This window comes from Galleria mellonella, unplaced genomic scaffold, assembly GCF_026898425.1.
Source record: "Galleria mellonella isolate WM207_F2 unplaced genomic scaffold, CSIRO_AGI_GalMel_v1 utg223, whole genome shotgun sequence".
Classification (NCBI taxonomy): Eukaryota; Metazoa; Arthropoda; class Insecta; order Lepidoptera; family Pyralidae; genus Galleria; species Galleria mellonella.
In genome coordinates this window covers 2,588,796-2,614,184 of record NW_026442042.1, presented here as the reverse complement: position 1 = coordinate 2,614,184, position 25,389 = coordinate 2,588,796, and the positions used below count along the sequence as shown (strand labels likewise).

At 31.4% G+C, this 25,389-nt stretch overlaps 1 protein-coding gene across 6 annotated transcripts in view; it reads right to left on the bottom strand.

Annotated features, from left to right (window-relative positions):
• Positions 1 to 25,389, bottom strand: part of LOC113517205 (RNA-binding protein Musashi homolog Rbp6) — a 659,940-nt gene that overhangs the window by 317,536 nt on the left and 317,015 nt on the right. The window lies entirely within an intron of this gene.

Here is a 25,389-nt window from a genome sequence, read left to right as displayed (position 1 = left end):
TCATTTCTATAATCGATATCATCTGACAATCATCGGAAATTAAACAGAATGAAAGAAATATTCATAATAGCATAAACTTTTTCAATTTACAAATCCTAAAACTTGCCACTTACTTCGTTACTTTCAGTAACAAGAACTTAAAATTGGCAATTTTTAAGTGCTTCTTACGTGCATTTTCCACTTTGATTTGCATCTAAATATATAACAATTTTGAAATAGTCATTTTCAGTTAAAATTAATAGTTATAAGCAATTGGACTATCAGATTTCTGTTAATTCTCTCCTTTTGATTAGAAAATATCAGTTCAAATATAAGTTTGATCTAAATGAAAATTTAATAAACACTAAGTGTATTGACATCGCAGATTTATAACAATAAGAAATAATGGTATATATTTAAATTAAAAGATACCCTCTTGAATGTCGAACAATGTTTTCATTTCATACGCAGAAAAATAACAAAAATAAATAAAAAGAGACAGAACAAAATTGACACTAGATATAATAAAGAGATTGGAAAATAATTTCGGCAAAAAGCAAGTCTCAAAAACTCACGTCAGACACTCAGTAAAATGAAATACGTAGCCGGCACCGGCCTTCGGCAAACGGTTTAATATCGAAATGTGATCACTTAGCGCAATCTCTTACAAAAGAAAAAAAAACACAGGAAAAGTCCGAATGTACTTAGCTTTTACCAGAAACCGAAATATGTTTCAATTTTCAGAAAAAAAAGGGAATAGGATTGATGATTTTTTTAATACACATTCGTTGATTTAAATAAATAAAAAAAAGTGAATTCGTTAGTTCTATCAATTCTTCAAAAAATATTTTTTTGCCAATTTGTTTATATGTAGATACTTTCTACATAGAATAACAATGATGCCAAATATAGAAAAACAACCAGAGTTCTGTAATAGAAGTCACGAATGAAAGCTCTTCAGCCGTTACTTACTCAAATGAAATGCGTGCTTGTCCGACATTTTGGTTCCTTGATGCCACGAATTCTTACGTTCAAACCAATGTTTACTTCTGAATTATATATATTTAGTCCCATTTGATTCATATACATTGATTGGCCTGTTTAAATTGTAATTCATAAAATTAATGGTCTTTTATTAATAAATAATATAAAGACTGAAAGGAAACAAATAAGACAAGTATTTATAATTTACATTTACATCGCAGAGTTTCGTTACGGTAATTTAATAATTCAGAATGTTGAAACGGCCATTGAATTCTTCATCGTTGCAAAAGCACCCAAGAGGAAAATATTTACGCTTTTTCGAAATGCAGAAATCAAGTAACAAGGAATCGGTTTTAGCGAAGAGAAGCGTTAGGACCGACTGTTGAATAAAACGGGAGAGTGCGCAGTAATAATACTTACCTTTCTGAAGTATGAGTAGGAAATTCGAGCGTGCTGCATTGCTGTAGCATCATTGGGAGTAGCCAGTAATTACTCGGTTCGTGTTCTTTGGAATATTTTTATTGAAATTTCTACATTGATTGTTACGGAAGGAGTATTATATATTCGTGAATCCCATTTTAAATGTAGATATCTAGTTTAATATGTTTCTCCTTCGTAAATTGTATCTAAAATTTTTGATATTAAGTGAAATTAAATGAGAAATAATTACCTTTATTTGAAAAATTTCTGTGTTGTGTTTTGGTTTGAAGGGTGAGATATGACAGTGAATTTACAGGTTACAAAGACATAACGCCTTACTCCTCAAGAATGGCAATGCATGGAGGTTATCATGGGCGAAACACTATACTTTGTTATGTCCATAGGTGACGTCAGTCTATAGGTGACGATTACCGTTTTGTACAAGTCGTTTGCTTGGGTACCTCTGTCTTATTCTACCGTGAAGCGTTGTTTACATGGCTGTGATTCAATTTGAAGGGTGGGATATGGCAGCAAATTTACACGGTACAGAGGAATAACACCTGAGTCCTCAGGAATGACAACGCCTGGGAGGGGCGAAACAGTATACTCTGTTATATCCATGGTTGTCATGTTTATAGGCAACGATTACCACCTTCCATCACGTGGGCCGACAGCTTGTTTGCTATTCTAAGTTGCATACAAAAAATTACTATTTTTTATTCGATTGTTAAATTCATTTTCATATCCGAAAAATAATAAAAATAGGACAGTAAAAAATAACAAAATAAAGTACGTTTTGTCGACCTATTTAAATTATACTTTTTGAAATGCTATTTTTTGAAGAAAAAGATTTCTTATATTAAACATGTTAATAATAATAATTTTAGAGGCTATATAAACTCCACTAAATAGCCTGAGATGGTTTTCAGAAACCAGTCAAATAGCCTATCGTATATACTGAAATAAAAAATATTTTTATTTCTATTATAATATATATTTATAACATATATTGTAAAAAATGAATTTATTATAATTATGTTTGACATTCTGTAAAACTACAAACAAAAAATATTAGAGACAAACAATATTAATCTATACTCAATTTGACCACAGTCTTTAACAAAAAACAAAACAGTATGTATGCGTGTATATGCCAAATACATGGTAGTGTGTGTAATGTTTTTGTTTTATTGATTTAATATATTTTTATGCATAATTAAAAAAAAATATTAACATTCTGCTCCTCTTCTCTATATAAACTATAAGTGTGTGAAATTTCATATTCCTCCATCCACGCAATTTTCGTAAAAAGGGCTAAAAAGTTTTTGTTTCACGTATTATTAATACGTGGATATTTTATAATTTTTAAGTTTACAATTATTTGTAATAAAAATAATTTTATTTATTACATATTGTACTGCTATTTAATTTTATTTCTGATTAAAATCAGAAACAACAATTCTACGTATTTCGAAAAGAGGATTATGTGCGTTTTGCAATGCAGTCCCTAAACTAATCACAGGCAACTCCCGGCAGCCATTTGCGTGGCCGGCGCTTTTGATCGTCCACTATACGTAGAAATTGTTGCTTAGATCTTTAGTATATTATATAGGTAATATTATTTATTCATTTACCGAATCCCCTAGTTATTCTATTCAAGCTCTTCGTATTATTTATATAAAACAATATCATTATACATAATTAACATATATTAAATGCGAGCAAAGCAAGTGGTGATTTTATTCTGCACTTATCTCAATTAAGAAGACATATTATATTGCTACATTACTTATAGTAATATACTACAGTATTTATAAAATCCTTATTTGACTTATCCTGTAACTCTTGATCGATACCTTTCTGACAAGAGTAATAACAGCTGCAACTCATCAGCACTAAGTAAATAGGTCCAAGAGCGGATAATAATATATGATTTTTATCCTCCTCGGGTTCCCTGTAGCGGTTCTAATATCCTTATTTATTTCACTTGATTGTTGGCTCACTAATTGAGCTTGTGTACTGTGATTTTCCACTGTGCCGTTTCTTATTGTAATTACTTGCAATATTTATGCGCAGTTCTCGGTATTATTATGGCGGTCTTGTTTATTAAATCCGTTCTCCGTTTGTCTTCCAATAAAGAATTAAATCTATTGTAGTTAAACTGATAATAACTTTGTTATGAATATATCTATCTATCTACGCGCTGCGCATAGGTTTCTCACCATATGAAAAGAACTTTAGCCTATTAATACCACATACTGGTTAGGCGGTTTGAGATACGGTTTTATTCCTATATTTCTTTTTTGGTCACTATAAGCTCTCTTTTTCTTTAATTAGCCTCTTATAACCTTCAAGTTCTTATTTTGTCAATACTTATAAAAATATATCACCATTTGCGTTGTTCATAAAATATAAGTAAAGTATATTTTTAATGTAGTAAGTAGTTTTAATGGTGAGTAACAAAATGGATTGGATTATTCAACTAATGCGCAGACCAATTCAGACGTACATAAATGGTTTAAATATATTCCGAATTTCAATCACAAATTTGGTATTGGCCCGCGGAGAGGAGGACGAGGCATGTTCGATGTAACTACTCAAATGCAAATAGAACTAACTGATTGGCTCTCCCCTAGGTAGGCATAAATGTGAGTATTCTCACTCTGTCACCTGTCTTTTCACGCCGTGCCATGTTATGTAGACAATAAAGTAGTCACAGCAGTTGTGAAATGTTTATTATCAAGAACACATTTTAGGTACCTGTCACAAACATCAGATTCACAAAAAAAAAGGACGTTGAGTTCAATCACAACAAAATACTGATGAAGGACGAGATGTTTCTAAATATTTAAATTTAGAATAAAGAATCATGTGTACTACTATTAGGTATACATTGCTTTTAGCTTTTTATAATGCATGTAACTACAAGTATTTGCTTTCCAGAAAGCTTTTTTGTTTCGAAAAGAAAAAACCGTGACATCAAGAGTAAATCCAATTAATTACAAAAATAATTAGTGAATAATTATTTATTTTTTATTAATTATACTTTTTTAATAATGAAAAAGTATAAATAGTGGACCTAATGATCACTATATGCAGTTATCTACCAGTCGATCGTAAACAGGAATAACAGAAAATATAAGTGACGGGGATACGTAATGAACAATATTAAATATAAATAGTCGCGGAACATTACATAGTTACAAAAAAATATAGACGAATTGACAACCTTCCCCATTTTGAAGACGTTTAAAGGGTTGACACAAAAACTACATTAAGAAGCTAATGTAAGTAAAATCACATATAAAATATTCTTAAAAATAAACTCTTTTCAGTATAATATGTAAATGTTAGATTCGAGTATATTATCTACCATTTATGAGTAAAACTCTAATGAAATAATATATCTGTAAGTGAGGCAACGACAAATCAGATATTATTAAGTATATGTATGAAGAGAAAATCAGCACGGCGGGTTGCCAATAAAAGCAAACATTACAAGGGATATTTACTATCGACTGCTTACCCGAAAATGATTTCGGGCTTACTTTACTATTTTAGGGGTCTGTATGTTACTATTTCATGTTTGTTGCGTTTCATTTCACGCAGAGAGCGGTCGAGTCGTAATTTAGTGCTGGTACATTTACGCATTGCGAACACGTAGGTAGGTAAGCGGGAGTATAGAAACTCAGATGCAGTATTCAAATTCTAAGCAACCGACGAGAATGGCTTAGTGAATAGATAAGATTAATGGCAGTAGATTTGGCTGGCGGTAGATTGACGCGTCAGTGGCCGCCTAGATATTAGTACGATACATATAGTCATTGATTGGTATCAAATAGTAAATACCACCTATTTTGTTGTAGTAAGAATTATTATATAAATCCACAAACATAGATTCAGTAGCACATGCAATTTATAGTTCAAATATAATAATGAATATCAGAAAGTGAACAGAAGTTTAAATGTAGCGATGATCTTGATACAACTGTGCATATCTTTTGTCTATCTAAAAATAGGCAAAAGATATACTTACATTTAAAATAGAACTTTGAATGAAAATAAAGCCAAGTTGATTAGTATATATATATATATATATATATATATATATATATATATATATATATATATATATATATATATATATATATATATATATATATATATATATATATATATATCTTTAATTTTTTTATTTACATTTTGTGTTCATAAAACTGTACTCAAAAATAAATAAAAAGTTTTTTTTTTTATAATGAAAATAAATTTATTTTTAAATTAAGACTAAGGAATCATTTCAATAGATCGCTATTTTTGTATTTTTGTCCAAGTTGGTACCCTTAAAAATTAATCAGAATAATCGACTGTCAAGTGCAGATTATGTGCCAAAATAAGTCGGTTAGGCTGAAAATATCAAAAATGTCTATCAAATGAAATATCTACAACCTTAAAATATCTGATTCGTAGAAATATCTATCGTTTCCGCAACAACTGCTTTCAAAATATGAAAAAAAGAATAGTCTTCGGTACAATTTATTGCTTAAATAATTAATGACTCCCGTGTCTTAAATGTCAGCAGTTCTCTTAATGACTCTAGTGATGGAAATTTTTTTTAGCTGTATTATCTGTTTACGATCAGATGAATAATATAATATATACTAAATATATGAATAAAATACCAGTTAATAAAACATAGACGCAGCTGCCTTAGATTATGCTTTTTAAAGCGGGAATTAATTAATTTCATAATAATATACAATAGAGGACAGGATTCTTTCTCTATGACGGTGTACTAATATTTATATTATGTTGTATTTATATGCATAGACATAGGGATAAAGCTCACCAACAAACTACGATGTATGTTATAGGTATTTCAAGTAAGAGCTTACCAGAATAATACGCGATGACAAAACGCCGCGAGCCGTGCCCCGTTTCGTAGTATAACTTATTTGTTATATACTGTTGAATACAAGATTGTAACACATGGTTTAGGATAATCTAAAAATTTCCTTGTCATGAAATTATTTACGTTAATTGAAGTTTTTCTAAAATATACATTAACAAAATAAAATTTTGTACAAAAATCGTCTACTGGATATATCTGCCCTATTCGTGTTTCTGCAGTGAAGATGCTATGCCTACATGATTGTGCTATTCTTTTAAGGGGAGTAAAATTATAGGGCATGCAGGCACAACAATATGGTCGTCACTAATTAGGATGTCGTGGACATAACCGTATATTCTATGATATTCATGTTCCTAGACGTTGGTAACCAGTTTGTAAGCAGTGGGCTGTTAGATTGCCTGCCATTTTAAATTACATAAAAAAGTAAATTAGGCGTCAAGAGATATTAAACAAACTCGCTTTAAAATAAAAATAAAAAAAGTAAGGATAAGGATTTTGGTATTTCATAGTGCAAATTGATATTATGTTTTATACAATGAAGGCAATATTGAAATGGTCACAACAATTCGCAAAATGATTTTCTTGGAAGCGGCGGAAGTTCGGCGAAAGGATGATCGGAGTCGCAATGTAGTATTGATTTATACTAACAATAAAATTGGATATTTCTCTTGTTTACATTACGTTTGACCATGTGTGTTTATAATACGCTTTAACTACTTGAACGATTTGCATCTTCTCTCAATAACATGTGGTATTTAAATATGATACTTATTATTATTATTTATTAAATATTATTATTCATTTAAGTGACTTATTTACTCATTTAAGTAATTTAAACTTGACAGGTGCTTCAACTAGTTGTTGTTACTGTATTCATTCAAAAATTATGTCTTCATTGATCTATCATAAGAGTCTGTAATGGATCTGCCTGAATAAAGTTTATTTTGATTTGGATTTATTAGAACCTTCTTAGCTGGTCTTCTTATATTATAAATATATAACGTGGACAACCACCCCCTCACACTCCTTGTTCTCCTAGACTTTAGCAGTGCCTTTAACTCTGTAGATTATGATATTCTTTTAAATATCCTTTCATAACATATCTCCACCTGTAATCAATTGGTTTAACTCTTATCTTCGGGGTCGATATGTGTTCGCCATAATACCTAGATTGGTGTGCGGTTACTGCATCCCTCAATATTATCTATTTATCAATGCTATAACTCATGTATTTTTTTCTTCCTACCATCTCTACGCAGACGATTTGCAATTATATTTTCATTTTAATCTTTGCGACATATCTGAAGCAATTGACGATATGAATTTTCAGCTGCTTAAAATATCGGAATGGGCTAGATCCTTAGTTAACCCGCGAAAATCCCAAGCTCTCATTATAGGTAGTAATTATAAAATGCTTGATCATGATGCTTTGCCTCCTGTTTACTATGAAAATGAATTAATTGCATATGCTAAGAAAGCAAAAAACCTAAGTGTTATAATTGATTGCAATTTATCCTGGAATGAACACATTAATGGGGTCAGCAAAAAGCTATGTTTTTCATTTCATTCTTTTAAACGATTGCAAAAATTCTTACCATTTAAGACAAGGCTTACTTTGGCACAAGCTCTAATTATGCCGACATATCCTACCTTGATGCAACTGAAGAGCTTTTAAACAAATTTTTGTGTATACGTTTCATATATGGTCTGCGTAAATATGACCATGTCACCGCTTATAGAACAAAATTGAATTGGCTGCCAATTCGAAGGCGTCGAGACTTTCATATAATGTCGTTTTTATATTCCGTTCTATATAACCCTACTTTTCCCTCCTATCTTCGTGAACGTTTTGATTTTCTAGTTCCCCATGACGTGTCCTCCCGTTCGACGAAATCTCTTATCCTCAAACTCCCTTCACACTCATCTACGCGCTATAGTGGATCTTTTACCGTCCATGCTGCTAGATTGTGGAATTCTCTTCCCTTATCTATCCGTGAGAGTCAATCCCTAAATATTTTTAAGAGTAGACTTAAAGAGCATCTTCTATCTCTATGAACATATATTTATTTATCTATATGTGTAGGTATATTGTATGTATATGTGTATGTATATGTAGGTTTATGCATAGATGTATATATATTTATGTATATGTATGTGTGTATTTGTACTATATAATATAATCTAATTAATTTAATTTTGGCTATTTAAAAATTGTACACTGCTGTATCCGCTGACATTGATGCTCCTTTCCACTTTGGGTTTGCTGGAAGAAAACTCTATCAGAGTTAAGCTCGCCTTTGTACTTTTGTTTACCTCTGTCATATTTTTATAACTAATGTGTACAATAAAGTATTAAATATAATAAACTAATACATATATAATAAGTAATAATATACTATATAATAAACTAAGAATTAGTTCGTCAACTTAAAATCTTAAAGAATTTAATTTATACTAATATAAGCAGAAGAATTTGTTTGTACATGTTAATCTCTGAAACTAATTGAGGGTTTTGAATTTATTTTTTTTGCATTTGATAGCTCATTTCTTGAGGAAAGTAATAACTATTTAACATTACGACACGACCACGGACGAAGTTTTAGTATATAGCTAGTATTTTATATAGAATTGAGCTGTATGCAGTAGAGTTAGCTTAAATAAATATTATAAACTATTTTAAACATTAAAATGTATTCACGTCAAATCACGAGAAAATAACAGTTAATAAGCCACGAGTCTAGGGTTGGAGTTCATCAAACAGGTGTAGTCTGGGCATCGCTAAAATCTTATATAATTGAATGATAACAGCCGCAAGACACAGCTCTGTTTATGTAAATTTGACTCGCTTATTAGACCCTCCTCAGACGATTAGCCGGTACTCTGTGAAATTGAGAGCTTTGTATCGGCCGAAGTTTCGTTTTACTCCCCATCAGTATATAGGGGAATTCAGCCGGATCAATTTTATGACTATTAACAATTTAGCGTTTGTTATGTCTTTATTATTTATTTATTTCTTATTTTATCAATGGCGTGATGTGACTATTGGTTAAAATGTTTATATTATCGTATTTTTTAATGGGTTTCAAGTAATATGCCTGATATATTTGTATATTAGGTACATAGTATTTCTGTATGGTCCCAGCATAGAAGGACCACCTCTTTCTGTCCTATGGGTGTCGTAAGTGGTAGCTAAGGGAATTTAATGGTCGAGAGATGGGCAGCAGCGACCATCTTAAAATACTACCAAAATCTAACTGCGATAGCCCACCCGCCTTCCAAGCGTGACAACAATTGCCAATAACCTCCCCCCTTTATGGGGGGAGGCCTATTTCCAGCAGTAGACAATTAACGCTGATATAATAATAATAAATATTTGTATAAAATTGTATTAAACAAGCGAAATTTGTGATTTATTGTAGAATATTAGTCATGTAAGAGACTAGCTATTTCCTGTGGTTTTAACCGAATACATTTTGATGAAAGTAATCTATGTGTTACTCCAAATCTGTTCCGTTATTAAAAAGCGATAGAGTAACAAACATCTAAATATATTTACAAATTTCCTTATTTTTAATATTAGTAATATATGTAGGTGAAAATGGTGATGGCTAGTTATTGAAACACACATCTGGAAGGAATAACAATTACCCTAATAATTTACTATCAAATAACAAATGTTGATTTACAGTTTTTTACCTTTATCAGAAAAGAATTTTTTCAATAGAATTGTAGTATTTTTTATTACCTGACATACAAATTTTGTCAAGATTTAAAGTCTCTTTTTTTGTCAAAATAATTACTTTTTATTTTCTAATCTTTACCCTACCAACTGTTTACGTTAAACTTAAATAACCCACGTAGTTGTTATTTCGTAGAATACAATATAAAATACTAATAGAATAAAATATAATAATATAATGTATCCATTATAATAGATATTCTACATAATAGTACATTGTTACAATACAATATTCTTAGAAATAATAATGAATAAAATGCACACTATTTTGATTCATTGAAAAACAATTTCCACAGCACAAAAGGGTGTTAAGCAGGTACTTTTATCAGACACCCATTCAGACGGTCGAGAAGAAAATTTGCATTAAATCCATTTACGGCGAAGATTATAGGTTCTCGGAATAGTCTGCTTGGCGCCGGGATTCTGTAGGCAGTATCGGAACGCACAATACACGTCGATTCGGATTACGCTATCGCCCGTCGCACGTAAGTGGCTACGTGGCCTCGTATAGGCACTTACTACCACCGCAATGAGATGCCGCACAGCTTCCTAGCTAGATCGTGCCCCAAGATTGCGCTATCACCAACGATATGCGACGCTTTGCGCCATAATTGAATTATTACTCACTCAGAAGGTGTTCGAACGCCAATATTTATGGCGCGTAAACTGTTGATGCGCGGATCTTTGCAAATTATGTATATGAATGATTTAGTGATCGGAGTGATACGCTATCTATATTTTATCAGTATATAAATTGTGTCGCCTCTATAAATTTAATTATTACTTGAAATTCAGCATCGTCAATTGAAACTATAACAGTATTATAAATACCCATTACAATTATAATGTTTTTTTTTTAAATAATATTTTCTTTAATAATACTATAAATACCTATGTAGGTAATAAAAGTTTCTTTTTATGCCATTAAATTTAATTAACTTTATCAAAGATGTGTTTAAAAGATTAATGACTTTATATGTCTATTACTAGAAATCACATAAATTTATTAAATTTCATGAATGGTTAAATATCTTATTTAATCATGCGTAAAATGAACAATAAATTTATTAATAAATAGGCAATTATACAAGTAAATAAAAGCGATCATCATAATCATTGATGATGATCGCTTTTCTTGATCATCATCATGATTGATAATAATGATGATGTTTGTCATAATCATCATTATTTCAACCTTTAAATATCCACTGCTAAACATAGGCCTTCCCCACAGATTGCCACAAATAACAGTTCCAAAGCACCTGCATTCACTTACTCCCTGCATGCATTTAAGGTCATCGCTTCATCTAGGGAGAAGTCATCCTGAACTACGTTTGACTGTACGGGATCGCCATTCAAGAAGCTTTTTTCACTGTCGATTCCTAGAGTTATGTAACCAGCCTAAAGTAAGCCAAAGTGATTTTATAGATAATTATATTCGTTTCTAAATGTAAGTGATGGTGATTTAATAACTGTGATCGCAAAGTCCTGTGGTTAAACATACAATAAACAGCAGCGTTGATTTTTTAAACTCAAATAAACTTATTTAATTTTGTCAAAAAAGTGTACAAGTAAATAATGATTTTGCATGTCAAGATAAATCATGTACAGCATTGGCAATTTGTCTCGTCGGAATGTTTCCATTCAACCAGTTACGGCAAGCGTATTCGCGCCGGTTAACATCAAATTCTATGCACATTGTCGGGAAGCAATTTTCACTCAATCCCTCTCGTCAACAAGTACAAACTTACGTGGCGCACGTGCGTCCCTATCAATAGTATAACAAATAGGCTGATATTTCGTCAGAAATAACCCGAATCAAGTTTCAGCGCGAAAGCTTTTGTGCGTGGCAGGTGAAAAAGTGAGAGGCCTGATTTATTCGTGTCGGCGCCGCCTATCGCTGGATGATTGAATGGGGAACGTGTTTATACAGCATCGGCCAGACCGTGAAATATGACAACTGGAATACGTTTCCAAGTTCCTCTATTTTTAATAGTCGCATTCGACAGGCGGCGATCTTGCGAGGAGCGCCCGTGACTTGCCTTTTTAATATCAGAAATATCGACTGAGTACGAATACAAAAATTTGATTTATGTCAGTATTGCACGTATTGTTTCTTACGTACCAAGCTGGGTTATTCTATTCCTGTCAAACGCTGCCTTTTTACTGTACACAGCAATATTTACATTGTTCGCGTTGTATTCAAATAAGTTTTATGACGTAAAATCCCCTTGGTATTCAGATATAAATAATACCAAGCAATGTATATGATTTATTTCAATTTGTATATGATAAAATAATAAATAAACATAATAATACAACATATATTTTAAGATAAAATGAGGGTAATATAAATAAAATGTTACTATACTATTATGTACATAATAATACAATCAACATATTATGTTCACATTTGTGATCCAACCTATATCATAACTTTCTCATAATATAATAAAATTTTGGTTCCGTACGAAACCGAAAGTAACACATAATAAATAAAAATGATAAAAGGATCAAGTTGACAAATTACAATTCTAATACAATAACCTTTCGGAGAAAACATCCAAATATACCTACCTATTAACTTATAAAGAGCAACGATTGCGGCCGCTTACAACATTCCACTTACTTGCAATAAACTGTATCAAACAAATAAAGGACTACCATAAGTACTCTTGTTAGACGTAATATCACGTTAGTAGTCATAAAAACTATAAGGATGGAGTGTAAACAAGGGTAGGGCTAGTTGTACGAACCGCAATGCACCAAAGTAGGTGACGTTGCTTCTTATAGGGCGACAGTAAGTTGGTCGTTTATCAAAGTCAATATCGACTGTCGACGCCCAGACATATTATAGCGATAGCGACCTATTACTTGCACACGCATATATGTCGCAAATCGTTAGCTAACTTCATTGTACTTCCAGATTTTTCTCTCCATGTTATATCCTATATCAACTTAGACTTTATTTCTGAATGTGGTTTTTAACGTTAAGTTTTTAAGAAACGCCTTGAATGAATAGAAAAAAATCTACTTATAAAAAATACTAATAGTATGTTTGATTTTTCAGACTATATTTAAATATTATTAATAATAGAATAAATTTTAATTTTCTCAGTTTCTCTAAAATTTTCAAGAGAAATCAAACAGCCTATGATATTCTACTTATCACACAAATTTATTAAAAACACTATTAAAATATGAAAATAATATTCTAATAATTTGCAATTAACATATTTCCAAGTGTTTAATAATAAATAACTATAAGAAATAATTAAATTTCTAAAGTCGATAAAATAATTTATATTATTTGTTTGTATAAGCTTTGTTCACTTTTAACACACATTCACTTTTAATGCAGATAAAATACCACGCGAATACATTATTAAGACTATGCCCTTATACACAGTTAAGTAATACAGATCCTCCATTACAATATAGCTTTCGTTATTGTATCTCTATACAGATAGGGCAGAAGCGTTCGGGCAACTGATAGAATTTGCATAATATTATGGCAACTATGCACATAAGCCTCATTAACTGTATCGATCTGATTATAATATCGAATAGTACGGTAATAGTAAGGATAGGTATCAATTACGTTATACAACGATGTACACGAACTCGACGTAGGAATACTTTACAAATTCAATCAATATCTAGGGTTATTTAATAGTCTAAAACCATTATGTGCAATTTTCGACGAATATAGCAAACTTGGAGCAATTTATTGAAAATAAACTAAAATTATCCACAATAGGGAAGCATACTGCCAATTTATACCGATAGAAACGCTATTGTATTACAAAGTAAACAAATTTTATTCTTTGTTTTGGTCTGTAGTGATATGCAGGAAAATAAATTATTTAAAATATTGTTTTCTCACCACTATGAGTTTTTAAAATCACTCTTGTTTTCATAATAATATGTTGATCTAATAGTTTCACAGAACTCTGTCTAAGTTGTCCTATTATACAATTTATACGACATATCTATACTAATATTATAAAAAGAAACGATCATTGTTTGTTTGTAATGGATAAACTAAAATTCAAGCGTGTAGCATACATAGGCTATTATTTTTGAAAATTCTATCTATCTGAGCGAAATCAAGTCGGATCGCTAGTCCAAAAACATCTAAAAAAGGTCTCTTAAGATTTGTTCAGTGCCGGAAACGCGCACGACACAAGCCTAGTGTTGGAGACGTCCAGACCATAGACTCTAGTAGCCATTTTCTATTAGACTCATATGCTTGTTTGACCACCTTGTTTGTTACCACCTTTGTGACATAAAAAAGTCCCATAAAATTCTGTTATCGATAGCGGCATAAAGTAGAAGGTCGGTTCATTAGTGAGCAATGAAACGACGATGATGATGATTATATTTTTGAAATGTCTTATTGTTAACGCGAATTTGCTCAACAAAAAATAAACTTTAACAATCTATGTAACTATTCTTATTTCAGAACGATTAAAACGCGCTGATAAACAACAAAATATTTGAATTTAGAACGCGTATTCGTATATTTATAGGTAAATTTTACTTCGCAACAAGCAGAATTTTATTCAACACTAACTTTTAGCCTGCTACTTTGTACGTATTAAGATTAAAATTAATCATAAATAAATCAGATTTTAAGTTAAATCTTCAAGAACACAATTGTGAAAACCATATCCCATTTGGTGCAGTAGTTTTTGCGTTATATCCAAAAAAACATACACAAAGACAGGCAGACAAAATTGCTAAAAATTATTGTTTCAGTTAATATTGCTCTTATGATCCCTCATATCAATTCTACTTACGTATCATTTATGTACAGACATCATCCAGTTATAATTTTATTATAATTAATAAGATATTAAAAGGAAGCGCCAGTAGTCACAAAATTAATATAACACAAATAACAATATTTTTCAATCGATTGGATTGAAAAATATTGTTATCAATATTGATTCATAATTGACACAATTGCAAAAAATACGCACTAAAATACATACGAAATGACAATCTCCCTCTTTTTACAAAAAAAAATGTGATTGATTTATTATGACATTGATAAAATGACATCAATTTAGATTAACACTATATTATACCTTTATTAATATTATACTTAGTTAATATACAACAATTGAGTAAACAGCTAAATGGGTTGGAATGGATTTGAATAAGCCGGTTTATAAATACCTATTTCTCAGAAATTCCATTCGATAGATTCGCTTTAAATGAATATTGGAATTATTGAATCAAAAGCAGAGAGACAGGAAGCAGTTAATGGAATGTCGCAGTCAATCGAGTCCGATATAATCGAGATATTGAACTCTAAAACGAGTAAACGGTGTGTTCTAAGTTCCTCGATCAGACGTTAAAGACTGATGCGAGAACACTGTTCGAGATCTACAAGTATAATAGATTGTTTTAATAACATGAACGAGTGGACTCGTGTCCATCAATTGTAAATAACGTGAAAATCCAAAGATATTGTTATTTAGCAATAAGCGCGCTTAATTAATGTCTCATTACCGGGTTCATTTTAATGCTGTTTTTTTTTTGTCAACATATTTTAATGTATCTTTATTGAGTGGTAAGAATAAAGAGTTTTCGTTTATTTATTATTTCATGATATAGATAAATTACATAAATTTTCGAGCCATCTAAATTAATATTTTTAATTTTTAATCGATGGTTTTATTCCTTATAATTTTAAGGAAACTGATACAATAAGAATAAAATAAAATAAATATAATGCCGTGAACAGATAGACGTGCTATTAAAATGTAATTGTTTCTAGTAATATCGCATAGGTACAACATAAAATAAGCGAAGGACATAAAATTCAAATACAGCAAACTTTAAATATATTATTTTAAGTAAAAAAGTAAATAGTTTGACACGGCATAAAAGACTCCACGTAATTTCAACACGGACTACTAGGATAGCAGGATATAGATGCAGATATCATTCGGCAAATAAACGTAAGCATTTGCATTATATTGAATCGTCAGCGATATGGACCCTGCTAGCTAATTAACGTAATTGATCGGCTTTCCACCGCTCCCGAATCAATCGCACATTCTACCATTGATTTGCATTAATTACCACGCTGATGTCACATATCGTGTGCTCATAAAGCAAATGATTATTTTGATGGAATAAACGTTTGATGGAAATATTGTCATTTCTACAATCGAATCAGAATTTTTATATACATTTATATTCTTCAAACAAGGCTTAGGCTTTTGATTTAATAAAGATGTAATCAATCTGCATGATGGTAAGTAGTCACAATATCTATAAATACTTGCAAAAATAGGGATACATTAATTACCATAAATTCCTATGACTTCTGTTACTATTAAAAATAAATGTCATCATACCAGCCGTTAACTGTCCACTGCTTAACATGTACCTCCCTTTGTGGACCACCTTTATGGGAGTTTTGCCAATAGTTGGCAGGCGGGTTGGCAACTGTGGTTAGGTTTGATGATATTTTAAAAGGGACGTTGCTGTCCATTCCTTGATCACTACATTTCCCTAGTCGCCTCATACGATTCACAGAAAAGGAAGGGATGGCCCATTCTATAGCAGGACCAAATGAAAATAAACATAATAGAATATAATAAAACTTGTTTTGCTATAGCTAAATACAGTAAGTAGAGAGAATATATCTTATCTGACGGTTATCAAGAAAATGGCCTCATTAGAAATAGAGCGATACGCATTCTCCGTACGAAAATACGTGAAAGGTAACTAATGCTTAGTATCTAGTTACAAAGATCGCAAACAACGGAGGCTCTGTTTCAAAACATACAACTTTGACATCTGCCAAACCAAAACAAACACAATCCAACCGAAGGCGGTGGTGTACACCCGACTTAAATCAAATAACTGTATTGCTTTTAGCTTTGTAAAGCTTCAAGTGCAATAGCGTCAGTGGCGGATGTTCCCCCCATTCCTAGCCTGTAGTCTATGATATTGCTCCACGCCCTTTACGTGTTCGGTGAGGTCTGAAGACGGCGCGAGGCGACGCGACGCGGCGCTAGCACGCACACCGAGCTCCGCCACCGCGCTCGCTAACACGCGCGCTCTCGAGAGATATCGCAAGCGTGACGGCCGACCTAACTGCTCCAGTATATCCCTTTAATTGCCTTTTTTCTGGAGAGTGGCTTTAAGCGCTCCCGCCATATCTCCTCACGTCGCAATTACGGAGACGTCTTATGATAAATCTGCTGTAATTTGCATGAGATAGCATACGCTCTCAACTTTCACGCGAAGCTTCCTACTCTTGCCGTTTATTACGTTAGAGAACGTTTCCAAGACTGAAAATGAGCTATTTAACTACTAACTAGATAACGTTAACTATCATTTCGAATGTGAGACTTTTATTTGAGCAAAATTTTTACGTTTAAATGTAATTTTATTCTTTCTGAATTATACGAATTTTGGAGACGAGTTGCAAAATAACAATTTTAAGTCGGATGCGCTCATACAATTTCTCCGAGCGGAAATAAGACAGTAAGAGGCAAACAAAACAGCCGGCACAATCTCCGTGTTGCAACGTGGCGAATCGGCCGACACCCCAAGGCAGCTCTCTTCGCCAATCTCGACATTTTTTCCTAGTTGCTCGTGGTTGCAGCGCAGAGTGGTGAGCGGCTGAAATTGTAGCATCAGCGAACTCGGCACACGGCCCCGCGCCCTCCGGACTGCAAGTCTGCAACGGGGGCTATTTGTCGAACGATGCGCCAAAACATCGCATCGCAATCGCACGGAAAAATCATTACTCGCTAGATTGCTACTCTGCTTTTTGAAGGTGCATTCACTATGCACGGTGGATTTTATATTTTACAGAATATAAGGTAGAGATTGTATTATCTTGTTGGCAAGCTTTTCAATGCAGTTTCTCATTTCATTTCATACGAACAAACGAAAGAGTTATTTCAAAGAGTTAGGTTGAAATTAATAAGCCTAATTAGGAGTACTGAACGAATAAGTAATGAATTTCTACTTTGAACATTGGTTCGCTTATTATAAATTATAAGTTTATGACTAAATAAGACAATGTAAATTTATTATAGATATATTATTATATTTTAAGTAAGCAAAGTTGCAAATGCTATTTATTCAATCAAATGCCTGTGACCATTGAAAACCTTTTATTCTTAAAATTTATAACTATTTATTAAACAAATTACCTCTCGTACCAAATACTATATGAAATGCATTATCGTATTATAATAAAGCTCGTTACATACATAAACAATATAGGTATAGAATAAACAATAATCTCATCATCTGTTTGATGACAGCGACGGCGGTTTATAGCTCGTCATTAGCATTCTCGGTTAGGAAGTAGATAACTTCTGCATTTCAAGATAGTTTGCAACTTTCGGTTAAGATGATAACCAAGAGCATCATAAAGTGAGACAGTATCCATCAACTATAATAGGAGATACATATTTCTATGCGAAACCTTTATCGCTCATCGGGAATATAAGTAGAAAGTAAAATTCAATGATATACAATAAAGATAAAAATACTCAAGTTAGCACACAAATACTTTTACAAAATGTTTTATATTTTATTATTTCGGATCATATAACACTGCTACCAGTAAGCACAGGTCTAATAAATAATTGTATATATAGATTAATTTATATTTTGACAAATTAAGCTGAACGCCTATTACATTTTCATAGTAAATGTAAAATTATATATACTATCGTTAAGTTGACTGTGTGGTCCCGATATTGAATAAGCCACCCCTTCCTTTTGTGTGGATGTCGTAAGGAACCTAATAGCACAGGGAACAGCAACGTCACTTTTCAAACATCTCTAAAAGCTTAACTTCAGTTGCTTACTAACTTGCCAAGCATGGCAACTACTGGCACAATTCCCCTTACGGGGAAGGCAGTTCAGCTTTCATGATTTCAGCTGTTAACTGTTCAGCAGTGAATAGATAACAGCTGGAATCATGAAAATGGTTAAGAGAATGACACCATAAGTATATATTATAAAATAAAGTATTAGATTAATCTTGTCACTATAAAAAGTACGTATGTGGTAAATAGTAGTGTTGTAAATTGTAGTTTTACAGTTCGTCTATATATATATATATATATGTTTATGTTGCGACTTCCTAACGAAACTTCATTATATTGACTATATAAAATTATTCAAAATATTTGTTTAATAAACTTTGCCAGTGTATACATTTTCTATACATAAGGAACCCTGAAGAGCGGAGTTTCACTAGAAGTATTTAATTATACTTAAAAGGAGACTCCAGTCTATTTTTTTTAAACTATGTTAAAGATAAATGAATATAGATTATTATTAAGATTATATAAATAAATAATACATGAAACATTTTGATAAAGACAATGGGACTAAGTACAAATAAATTGAATAATTCGGTTAGGATTTGTAATTAATAACAAAAATTACGAAATTCCTATAAAAAATTCCCCAGTCACTCTACATTATGGGAAGCAATGTAATAATTTAGCTCAAAGTTCGCCACCAGCCCATATTTCAGAGTAAAACGAGTGTCAATATTAAAGTGTCGGTTGCGATCGTGGCCGAGGTCCTGATGAGCCAGTAACTCGTGAGGCGGGCGACCCATCATGTACGATGACACCCCATTAACCCTAGCTGACTGCTTGGTAACTTACTTTACTAATATGTTTTGGGTGTTTAAGTAGTTGGGGTAGATATATGTCGGACAATAAACCGGTAGAGCGATATAGTCATAAGTGTTTAGGCCTAACTAAAAGCTGTTTTAGAAAGTACCTAATTATATCTTTAATACTAAACCTACAATGCAAAATTTTGGTGTCATATGTTTCAAGACTTATTCTATGTACCTCTTTGTTAAAATTTAGTTCTCAAATAGGTGGTCGGATTTTAGTGCGTTTTCTATAAGTCTCTATGGTAATAGAATTATTACTTTAGTATTAAAATTAATGTGAAAACAATGTCAATGCATAAAAAACATCTACTCTGAAATATAAGTACACGTTTAATAGAAACATTTTACGGGAATTTAAGGCTTGAATATAAAAACTGGGGTAACAGTGAACAGTGACTCTTATGGTATAACGGACGTAATGTCTTGTTGCGCTTGTAAAATGAAGAGCCTGTGTTATGGAGATATACGGCGACGTATCCCAGCAAATATGAAGTAATCTTAGCAATACATGTCATAAAACATCCCTTTATTCTGAAGGTATTAACTTTGTATCACATACTCGTACAGCGTGAGTTTTATTAAAAAAAAATAATACAATTGATTTTAAATTTAGAACGATTAAAAATATTAATCTGTAATATTTTTATATAATAGATATGATAATTTAGCAGATTTTACATTCTAAGTGCCATAAATTTTTTTACAATTTTAGTCACTTATCACTCAACTAAATCACTGATAAATGATAAAAAATCTAAATGAGCCATGAGTTTAAAAATAAAACAAGAGTTTCTTATTTTGAATATTTTTTTTTTGTTATACTTACGAATTTACAGCAATCCATTTCCCTAGAGGATTAGGGTTGTAGAAAATGTATTATTATCTATAATTTGATAAATAAAATAATATTATTGCAATAGTAATATTATACGAGAATACTTTTATAATTATTTTTTATACAACTTAAAATCTAATAAAACAGATGGAGATAAAAAATTAAGACCGTTGTCTATAGATATGAACCGTGTCAAGGATATCACAAAATCCTTTCTAATATTATGAAAGTGAATATTAGTTTATTTCTTACATCTTAGTGTTTTAAGCTTTATAAGCAATCGGCATGAAATTTAGCTTACATGTAATCTATACTAATATAATAAAGAGGAAAGATTTAATTGTTTGTTTGTAAACTCGATATTTACTAAACCGATTTTGAAAGTTTTTTCACCTATAGAAAGTTACATAGAAAGAAACCCAGAGATTATTTCTTATTCTGATTACATGGGTGAGTCCGCGGGCACTACTAGTACAGAATATATACATGGGTAAGATAAACTTTAATAATCTCATTTTAAGGCTTTAGCAACATATTAGATGACGCTTTGTCCTCTACGCATTTCATCCGCGTCACGGGTGACCAATTTTATTTAAGTATTAATAAAATGACAAAACGTGACCCAGCCACCGGCCATCATCTATCACGGCCGGACGTCAAGTGTGGGCCGAGCGATTAAAAAACTGTACGTAACCAATGTACCGCAGATTGCAAAAGTATTTTGGGACGCACCGTCGGTAAATGTTTCTAGACAAGGGTGAGATTAAATATTAAAATCACGGTTAGGAATTTGGGTTAGAAAGTAACGGTGGTGGGCATGCGCACTGCTATTACAAAATTCACTTAACGACCCAATGGGTAATGGGTGAGGTAAAAATAAGTTTAATAAGTCAACAATGTATGTTGCCGTCCCATCACTATGGGATATGAAAGAGGCGCTACCTTTATTTTACAAGTATACTTAAAACACTTCTGGTGAATTCTCCTGTATGATGTTCGATATCTCCAAAGTGAGTCTTTCTGAATAATCTTTAATAGTATGGAAATTGGATTAATTAATATTAGATCAACTACAAGTTCTTAGCAGATGGGATACTTGTAGAATAAGCTTTCTAAACTTGTTGTATCTATATATTTGTAGCTTCCTTATAAATATGCCAAATTTAAACATTCCAGTGAAAACCCTTCCTTAAGGTAACTCCAAACAGCGTACTTCTTAGTATTCTCGTAACAAGCACCACGCAACGCGTGCTGTCACAATACGGAATAAAATATGCGTCGTGCACGCAAAGTAATAAAATTCACGTAGTTATTAGTACAAAGCATTGACAACATACAATTTGTATCATTTATCGCAAAATCACATCTGTGATTGATTGATATTATATAAGTATTATTACAAAATAAATTTCATGTATAAGTTACGACTGTCAACTTTTTTAACTTAATGATATAAATATTGTTTTTAACGAATTTAGAGATATTGTTTTCTTATTTCAAATATAAAAGGAGTAAGAGAAGTTAGCAGATGTCAATTTATGTCAATATGGTTATCGTTTTTAATTAATTTGGTACACCTTTTTTTTATAAAAAATAAGACACTTTATAGATAGAATTATGGCGTAAAAAGACAACTGCTGCTAAAATATCTTTATGTTGCTTTGTATACGGCTTGTTTGATTTTTCAGATGACAGTAATTTGTATGTTTTTTTCTCAATCACGTTTAAACGGCTGAACTGATGCAAACAAATTTTGGAACATGGGCGAAGAGTATCCTAACTTAATATATAGAATACTTTACATACTTATTCACATAGACAAAGCCACGTGAAATAGTACTTCGTAAAAAAGACAATCGCTGTGCCATTTTAAAAGAAGCCTCCCTTCTATCGGTTGCTATTCGAATTCCGCACACCATTTTATTATTTAAAAACTACACTATGTTTTAAAAAAAAAATTGTGATAGTTAACTTTAAATACTCGTAACTTTTATAAAGTTAAATTAAATTGTCATGTTTAAAGTTAAACGGTGAATATTAATGGAAACATTTTCACGCTACGAATGCGTGTTTCTATTTTCTAGGAATTTGTTTTTCAAAACCTGGACATTATTTTAATAGAGCTACAGCGTCGTCTGCAAACAATTGCTTTTCTAAAGAAATTTTTTTTTTTTTTTTTACAACACAGGGGGCAAACGAGCATGCGGCTCACCTGGTGGTAAGTGACTACCGCCGCCCATGATCACCCACAACACCAGCGGCATTGCAGGTGTGCTGCCGGCCTTGTGTTTATTTTTTAAATAAATCACAGATGATAGTATTTATATATTCTGTTGCACTAGTTGAGTTGTGAGTTTGTGAGAAAATTTACATTTGAAGCATGAATAAATTTTATTGACAATTTCTGAAATAAACCAAATACGCATATTTTAATCTAAATGTTTGAGCTGAAAAGTCAATAATTTTTTTTTATGTGTAGCGTCTCATAACGTATAGAAAAATAAAAGTGAAAAAAAAATTTCGATAAACAGTTTTATCCTATTTTGAATTTAAGTAACAATTCGTGTAACTTACTTATGGAGTTAGTAAAATGCGAATACATCTATGGATATATTCACATTATATATTTTTATGTATAGTCGAGAAATTGAAAGGAAATTTGCAGCAAAAAGTTTAAAATATTTAAATAAGTTGTAATATGTGATTTTGAAAACCGTCTTTTGTATTTTTTTAGAGACACAGTCACAGTGATATCGTTGGCGTCCATTGGATACGATAACTGTTTAACATCATACCTGTCGTATACTTTGTACCTCAGTATATAAAAATATCATATTGTTAATAAAATATCTACTCAAAATTAGCAAATAGATATTTAGTTAAGTGATTATCTCGAAAAAGTGCATCATATTTCATAAAATAGTTGAGAGAAAAAGATATTTATTTTCGTTATTTACTATCCGTACGCTACCGTACCGTAGTACCGTTTAAATCATTTAGATTTTTTTTTATTTGGAAGAATACACTTACAGAACGGTCCTATAGAAATTTTATAAAAATAGGTACAGGAGTTTAGTTTTTGAATCAAAATAAATAGTTTTACCATAATTAAAGTCAGTTTCTTTTATAGAATACGGTCTAAACTATTTTTAAATGGGTTATGAAACTTTTTTTTAGAAAAACTCTTTTTACTATTTTTGAGTTAGACCAACATCTTATTATGAGTACGATTTTGAAAAAAAATTACTATCATCAATTAACATGAGAAGAGAAGCAAATTTCACTCCAAATAACACAAACATGAGACGATGAAGTTAGTTGAAGGCGCGTCGTGTGCGGACGCGATAAGAGCAACTAATGATTGATATACCTACTCGTACGTCTGCAAACTAATGACAGGGTGAGGGGTGTTGACTTTGAAGTTATTAATTAATACTGCTATTATTTAAGCTACGATGATTTTACATAATATTTACTATTCCGCACAACGTAAACTAACCTACTAATCTTACTAGCATTATAAATGTCAACGTTTCTAAAGTGATATCTTAGTAGGTTAGTTACTCAATAGCTGTGAAAAGACTGAACATATTTCAATAAAATTTAGTTTAGATGCGGATCATTTAAGAGATGCACAGCTTTAGATGATAAAAAGTGATCTATATAAGTATTAATTATCATAATATGCATTAAGCCACAACTTATTGCTACATAAACGCACCAAAATATATTTTATATAATTTAATAAAATTAAATCAAAAGGGTCATCATCATCATCATATCAGCATTAAATTGTTCACTGCTGAATAGAAGACTTAGGGGATTTCGCTAGTAGTTGCAAACTTGGCAGGCGGATTGGCAAACGCAGTTTGGTTTCGGAAATATTTTAAGAAAAATGCTATTGCTATGACACCAACAGGAATAGAAGGGCTAGCCTATTCTATGCCGGGATCGATACGGCAAAAATCAAAAGGGTACAGTAAATTAATTTGAAGAACCAATAACCAACGAAGAAAGAAGGTTCTCGAAATGTGGCCAGACAAATTCAATATAGAACGATTATAGTTAGTTCGGTAGTGCTTGCATCTTAGAGTAACAAACGTCTATCCATACTTCATCACAATTTTGTATTCATAATAGTAAGATATTTAAAGTAAAATTTTAATACAATTTATTTCATCTCTGAATTGTAAAATTATGTCAAATTCAATACATAAAAAAAATCTGATTTTAATTTTAAAATTATATTACTGTCGTTTTGTAAACAATACAATACAAAATTAAAAGCCACGACCGGTGTTCGGATAATAATGGAAGTAATTTTGCTTTGAACATTACTTTAAGTTAAAGCAAGCCAGGTATTAATTTAAAAGTTTCCGGGACAACGCGTGCAAACAAATCTTAATTCCGATAACGAGTATGCACCAGTTCTGAATTATGAACTCTTGATATACATAAAGTTATAATCAATTAGTTATAATGTCATGTTGTAGATCATGTATTTTGGGATAACATCAGTTTTACCTTTTTCAATCTTAAGCCACTTAAAAGAAAAAGGGTTCTTATATTTTCAAACAGTAACAGTATTTTTTTTTTTGTATTTATGTTATCCTATATTTTCGTAAATTTTGCAGCGTCTTTGATTATTCTTTTATAAATCTAAAGGATATACACCCGTGCTCTAAATAATTTTATCATGAATACATAAATGGCTGTTCTTTTTTATATAACAAAATCTGAAATTATTGATATATATGGTAGTCCTTTATTATGTAAATTTAGTACGTTTTTAAGGTAAGGTATACCATTTTTCCATTCAGTTGAATGTTTGACTGCAG